Raw genomic sequence first — 7,929 nt, 5'->3', positions numbered from 1 at the left:
TTCAATTGCAATGGACATGAATTCATGTGCACTGAGTTTCCAATGTCCTACCATATAAAACTTTCTGTCTATATATTTTTCATTGTTTGAAACACAGTTCTTTAGCCTGAAGGCAGTCTATATCAACACTGGGACTTATATTATGTATGCAGAATTAAATGTACCTCGGATAGGTATTCAAGAAAGTACGTAGTGGTCTATGGTTAAGTTGTCATACGATTTAAGAACATTCAAAGGGCTTACGGCAATAAAGTGCAATTGGGTCGGCCCTAAGCATGGGATCTCGTACTTATCTTCAATTTCCATATACCTTTTACCATCTTCTACGTTCTCTTCTACGTTCCCTCCTTCCCTAACTATACTAGTTCGACGGTAAATTACGCATCACGCTGTATAAGCAGAATTGTTGTTCATGTGTATTGTGGTGTGATTAATTATTTCCTTTGTATTACTATCAGCAAGGCTTTCTATTTTTCCAGCAATGGTTAACACGTTTTGTTAGGGTGTTTGTTTATCTTCCATTCAGTTTAAAGTAAACACTATTTTGACTTGAATTCGTCGGAAAAAAACTTGCTGATATAAACCAAGGTATCAGCGATAAATCAATGCATAAAATTTAATTCCATCTAAGCAGATTGCCAAAATTTAATCCAGTTATTGAAATTTAGAAATTACTTATCAACTATGAAATAGGAAATATGTTTTTCCGGGACACACTGAAAGAGAAAATATAATCCGTTAGAAGTCTGGATTCTCATTTCCATCTTCTCTCACTTCAATTTGTGACGCCTACCACTTTATCTTCTGGCTGCTTTCCAGGCTTGGTTCTTTTCTAGCTTGATATAGAGTCACTATGGGGCAGATGGCGATACCATATGTTCTCTGATTTTCTTTGTTTTTCTACATTCCTACAGAAAATACCAAATCCCAAAAATCGCAGGCTAGACCTCCTTCATTTCCCTGCGTGAAAGATAAAGAGTATACATGATTATGATTTCTATGACTAGAGAGAGAGAGAGAGAGAGAGAGAGAGAGAGAGAGAGAGAGAGAGAGAGAGAGAGAGAGAGTTGGAGGATTATTCCTTATATACCAGAGACATTTTATTTTTTTTTAAGCCGGGAAAAGCCAAAAATATCCGTGGATATATTGGCTAGTGTCCCAAACAGAAAAAAAAGTACGAGCGTAATGCTGGACGTCTATTTTTTTTTAAAGAGACAATCTACCCATCCAAAACAAGACGTGTGAGGTGGGAAAGAAGTCTAAATCTTAAAAGATATGAAAGTGATGATTGACTTGATAAGATTCTTTTATATAACTATCATTTATGTGTGGGCTATAGCCGGATAAGTTCTAGTGACTTACAGTGATGCTGTTCTTGAGAAAGATGTTCTTTGTGACATTTATTAAAGAGGCAAGTAGAGTTAAGATTTACTAGTGATTCGTTGATCCCATGTGCTCTAAAAGTCCGGCTCTGATTCTGGTTGAAGGATAATGATTCAGTTCTATATGAAGTAAATTTGAAGTTAGATTTCTCTCACTTCTTCACATATGAAAAAAATGTCTGGAAAATATGTTTCAAAATGAGTATGTTGAACATTTGAAGTTGTCAGGCATTATATTAAAGATTGGTTGAAATAGGTATATAGTTAGACACAACTGAAAGGAATTGATGGATGGTTGTTTTAGTTAAAGACTCAAATTCGATTTTGCATTTTAATCTGTTAAGTAGATCTAGACAAAAGTACCGACATTTTTCATAATAAGAACTACATAAACACCTTAATTCCATCGTAGGATTTGACTTGTGAATATCAGACATTTTGTGTATATAAATTTCGTGGGTGTTTGTTGTGGACAAGATAAATTGTTTTCCCTCAACAATATTCCACCCTTCAAGCAGACTGTACATTTTTTACATTCAGTGATGTATTGATGGATGTTTATCGGTATGTCTGTAAGGGTGAATCAATTCCTTTTATACTAAGATTTTTCTCACCTGCCATTCTACTAATAATCATCATAACAGTAATGGTAAGAGTTTCATGCAACATTTGAATAACCGATTTTTTAAATAAAATAATTACTATTGGGTAATTATTTTTCAACTATTTACTCCAAGTGAAATGCAGTCTTCATGGAATAATGTTCCGTGCAAATGGAGAAGGATCTATAGGTAGATACAGCCCTGTGATGTGTTTGATATCTATGAAACATAATGTGTGATAAATGGATAATCAATCACATTCTAAAGGACAACTTCCACAGTTATTTTCCTTTCTTATCAGATATATGGAAAAGCCAGACTTTTTCGCTTAATTCACTTCACAGAAATCATATAAAAACATAAAAGTCGAAAATGAGAGTCCTTCTTTGTATTATTTCTCTCGTATCTCGAAAAAGGTATACGCTGTTTAAGAAACCATGAATTTATACTTGGATATCATATTTTTTGGTTATGAAGGAAGTTAGGTTCACGGTTCTCTACTGAGTGATACCTGTGGCTCAGAATGTCTTTTTTTAAGATTACACCTGTTTAAAGGTTATTGATAAATGTCATGAAGGCCTTTGTATGTGTGTAACTGGTTCAGTGACATAAAAGAATATAACGATCTTGTGTTTGCAGCGTTAATTTTCCTGGACGAAGTAGGCTACTCTGATGTGTATTGTCCAGGAATTATTACATTCTTATTTGAAAAGAACCGGTCAGAATGATCTCGTCCTTCAAGTAGGTACAGTTGAACACGGGAGTCCCTGGCTCACCTCGCTTGGAAGAAATCCACTGCCACACCCTTACCTCGCAGCGAATAACCAAACAGATAGCGTAGGGAGAGGTGGCAGAAATTGAAGGTGTGGTTTCCAATAGTTCAAATCACATTCCTACCAAACAGACTCAGTATACGATCTTTATAGCTAAGCGTGGTTCTCCTCATTTATAGGCAGACTAAGAAGTTGTTTTGATTGTACTTGCGAATAATGAACGGTTTTATGAATCACTCAGACTGTATGGTCTACCCAGAATTTGTTACAGATCACATTCTTGACCTGCACTCAGGACATTCTTTTTTATCGCTTCAGTTATTATTTTCAATTATGTCTGTTTTATAAAATCAGCATCTTGATGTTCTTAATTAGATAAGAAAACGTAAACAACACAGATAGTTGGGTAACTATGCTAATATCGTCTTAGTAAGAAAAAGATGATTCCACATAATATCTGGGTAATTATACTAATCACGACTTGGTTATTGAAAGAGAATACTTACGACACATTATTTTCATAACTCTGCTGGAAGTTGCGATATTGTCCTTACAATATCTTGACTAATAATAATTACAAACCCATATTTTTTCTGTATTTTGACAATGGATTCGCTTATTATTTTAATGTTTAAAATAAAAAAGATGGGATGATAAGATGAAAAATTATTCAATTTAGAAAATAAATGCTAAATGTTCCGGATTTATTTTTATTAACAAATCAATAGTCTCCGTATTCAATTGCTTTTGGTTTGTGATATACATGTTACAAAACCAGAGAAATTAATGATAGGAAGGAAAGAAAATAATGGTATCTGAAATTTGAAATTATTTATTCTAATCGATGGTGATATTCAGGCATATACAAATGTCTAAATATTGCAGTGTTTTGCTTTTGGATGTATAGAGATGAAATAAACCACAATACTCAGAAAATTAGAGTTTTTTTTAATTGGATTAAAGGATTATATGGTATTTGATATGAAAAGTATTTATTTAATCTTGTTTAATCTTCTGTGTATGACCAAAACTATAATTAATTAGTTTACAAAGTTGCAAATACATGTAATTGTGAAAATTTTTAGAAGAGAGGTCAGACATTATTATAAATAACTGAGTTTTGAATCTGCCTCACAATAGTAAAAATCATCTTGCTGCTACAAATAACTTATTGTATATTTGTTGTTGTTGATGAAACGATCTTTTCTTCCGTTAATGAATTAAACTCCCAGTATTATAAGTATTTTGCCTAGAGTAGGTTTTTTATTTTGTATTCGTTTTTCTTTCAGATTTTATAGTTGCCACCATCAACATAGCCATCGTTTACTGACGGCCAGTAACTGAGCAGGGTCCCCTCCCTTTCCATAGGTGAGTTGTCCTATTTCATTGCTTCTAATAGTACGCCTTCTGTTATCACCTCTATCACTGCGATGCCCTTCAAAAAAAGTGTAATTTATTTAATAGATAGTTATGGGAAATATGCAGAATTTACTTTATTATTGCAAATTCAATTTTTAGCTATTTGTGCCCATGGAGAAATTAATTCGCATTTTAAAGCCAGCATAATTAGCATATATTAGAGTTGTGGTAACCTATTGGAAACATCACTACTTGGCGATCTGGATGGGGACATTGGAGGAGCATATATGTCTACCTGGCGAGCCATGAGCAGCCATTACCTGGTCCTCCGTGGTCCTAGCTTGCGAGCCAATCATATGTGTAATATAGTCAGTCTCTAGGGTATTGTCCTGCTAAGGTATTGTCACTGACCCTCGCGTCTGCCAGTCATAAGCTACTTTTAAACCTTTAAACAGATCAGTTTGTAAAATGATTGTGGTCTCTTAAGATATTGTCACACACACATTCAACACCCATATGTGCACAAAGTTTGTTTAATTGTACACTGAACATATCTGCTCTTTGTTTTTACAATCCACATTTTCAAACGCAGATTTCGTCTAAATTTATTATAAAAGGATCAATAAACGTTTTTGTGATAAGCCAGATGAATTTTTAAAGAAGATTGTTGGTTAGAAGGCAAAATGGGAAAGGTTTAACTGTACGAGGTGGGTGTATTTTGATATTTTATGTTTTGTTACATTAATTTTCTTTTGTTGATGATATTTTGCATTGATAGTGTATTTGATATGCGTATAATTTTGTAGGTTAAATCAGTTTGTTATATAGATATTTATTTGTATGTTATATCGACAGATATTTTCTGGTTACACTGAGTTGATTTCTTTGTTACACAGTCATTTTTTCGTGGTTCGTTAGTTTGATATTTGATTTGGTTTGAAATATAACTAATAAAAAAAATCCCCATTATCAAGAAACAAATTAGGGACCTATATTAGTATCATTGATTTGATATCAAAACCCGACAGGAAAGAAATAAAAAAAGAAACACAGATAAAATGCAATATAAAAAAGATATATGCCATGTAAGATGACGTTCCGGGTGTTAAAAAATGACCTGTAATTACAAGGGAAGAAAGCATAAAGATATCTAAGGGAGGACAGATATGGCTACATAATTCTTCTCTGGGACGGATTAAGAACACAATGATTTGGAAGAAAAGAATTCTAAACCACAGGCTAAAAGGAGAAGAAAAAAATAATTTATTGATGTAGTGTGAAAGAACATAAAAAAAAAAAAACAGTTTAGATGTCGGATCTAGTCTTTGGTACACAGTATGTTTAATAAAAGGACTATAGGCTATATAAGTGCCTTCTGAAATTAGCTATTTCAGCTTATGAGTAATGCATACTTACAGACGTTAATGCACACAATATATATATATATATATATATATATATATATACTGTTTATAATATGTGTAATAGAAATTATAAACGCATGAACCAATAACATACCATACAGAAGAAGAAATAGAAACTTTTTATAAAGATCATGAGCTATCTATGATCAAACTTACTCAACTTACATTTGTTTTGGGTGATTTTAATGCTAGAGAAGATCAAAAGAAGAGAGAAGAATCATCAGTAGGTAGATTTGGAGTAGGCACAAGGAATTTGTTGTGAAAAATACCAATCTTAAAGTCATGAAGGCATTATTTCTTATCAAATAGAACACGATCAAGGAAAACCTATCAGAATATACCAAAAAGCTATTAAAGGAAAGATTTGAAATGACGGTAAAATCCAAGAGAGATGAATTAGAATTAGGAGAACTATCCAAAACAAATAAACAAGCTTAAAACCCAAGTCATTTGTAAACACAGTCAGACCAAAATTAAGGAAACATTACAGAAAAGAAGAAGCATCAAATTGATGAAAAGAAGAACAGGAAACAGATGTTTGCTTTAAATGGGGAGAATGGACATGCTATCAACATTGGAGATGTAGTGATAAAAATTGCAAAGGAGTTTTATACAATGCCATAGGCTACAATAGTGATATAAGAAATAACCTTGCCAATGTGAATAATGAAACACCTAAGCCAGTGCCAAACGTAACAGTAGGAGAAGTAAAGAAGGCATTAAAAGGCATTAAAATAGGCAACGCAGCAGGAGAAGGTGGCCTAACAGTTGATTTGATAATAGATGGAGGAGATTTCTTACTAGCAAGATTCTCTGAAATTTACACAATATGTCTGCAAGAAATCTCTTTTCCTACAGGTTGAAAAACTATCATTATACCAATTCACATTAAGGGGGACAAAATACCTTAAAGATTGCCGCCCAATACGTTTAGTCTCCGTAATATATGAAATAATTACGATTATCGTATTAGGTGGAATAGAAAGACAGCTAGACTTTAATCAACCGAGAGAGCAGGTAGGATGTATTAGTGGTTATTCAACAACTAACCATATCCATGTAATTGACGACTATCTAATGGAAAAATCAACAGAGTATGACAAACCACTATGTATGGCTTTTATAGACTATGAAAGATCTTTTGATTCTGTCAAAACCTCAGCTTTAATGAAAGCCCTTCAAAGACAAGGAATAGGGGAAAATTATGTCAGAAAAAATAAAGTATCTATACAGGAAGTACAGCAATCCTAAAACTATATAAAATAATGAGAACAATTCTATTGAGAAAGGAGTTAGACAGGGAGATCCCATCTCTCGTAAATTATTCACAGCAAGCCTAGAAGTTTATTAGGAATTTAGATTGTGAAATTTAGGAATAAATGTTTATGGGGAAATCGTTAACAATTTAAGATTTGTGGATGACATTGTTTTTCATTGTTTTCAGTGAGTAATTGGAGGAATAGCAAAAGGTGATGAAAGATTTTAATAACGGCAGAAATGTAGGACTGAAAATTAAAATGAATAAAACTAAGATATTCTTCAATGAAAATGCATAGACAACAAAAATGAGTTATGGAAGAATCTCCAGAGATTGTTAATGAATACATAGTACATACTTAGGACAGGCAGTAGATGTTTACCCATGACACGTGAACGAAATTAAAAGAAGGATAGGCAAGGGATGGAGAGCATTTAGTAGACAAAATACCATGAAACATAAAACGCTACTTTCTCTAAAAAGAAAAGTATTTAACGAGATGATCTTTACAGTATTAACTTATACATTAGAAACTTGGAGACTTACTAAAGCCTTAGAACATAAGATAGTTGAAATTCAAAGAGCTATGGAAAGAATAATGATGGGAATAACACTAAGAGAGACAAAAAGAGCAACATGGATACGAGAGCAAACTAAAGTAGTGAATATTTTAACATGTAAAAAAAAGAAATGGACATGTGCAGCACATATAATGAGAATGACAGATAATGGATGGGCATTACGAATAACAGAATTGTTTCCAAGAGATTACAAAAGAAGCAGGGGAAGGGGGAAAAGACGATGAATTGACGAGTTTAGAAGGTTTGCAGGTGTGGACTGGCATTGAAAGACCCTAAACAGACACAAGTGGAAGAACATGTCTTGAGGCTTTTATTCTGCTGTGGACTAGTAGCGCCGGATGATGATTATGACGATGATGATGCACGTATGTATATGAACATCCATACACACACACACACACACACACACACACACACACACATATATATATATATATATATATATATGTATATATATGTATATATATAAATGTCTGAATATATCTCCTCCTACGCCTATTGACGCAAAGGGCCTCGGTTAGATTTTGCCAGTCGTCTCTATCTTGAGATT

The 7,929-nt window shown here is 33.2% G+C and overlaps 1 long non-coding RNA gene across 1 annotated transcript in view; it reads left to right on the top strand.

Annotated features, from left to right (window-relative positions):
- The window catches only part of LOC137618151 (uncharacterized), a 626,348-nt gene extending 622,223 nt beyond the window's left edge, over positions 1-4,125 (top strand). Inside the window, exon 7 of the long non-coding RNA XR_011039735.1 lies at positions 4,047-4,125. This is a non-coding gene — a long non-coding RNA (uncharacterized lncRNA). The remainder of the gene's footprint in view (positions 1-4,046) is intronic.
- Positions 4,126-7,929: the final 3,804 nt, after the last annotated feature.

Source organism: Palaemon carinicauda, chromosome 24 (assembly GCF_036898095.1).
Source record: "Palaemon carinicauda isolate YSFRI2023 chromosome 24, ASM3689809v2, whole genome shotgun sequence".
In the NCBI taxonomy this organism is placed as follows: domain Eukaryota; kingdom Metazoa; phylum Arthropoda; class Malacostraca; order Decapoda; family Palaemonidae; genus Palaemon; species Palaemon carinicauda.
Note: the sequence above shows the minus strand (reverse complement) of the source record. Positions and strands in the feature narration are given on the sequence as shown.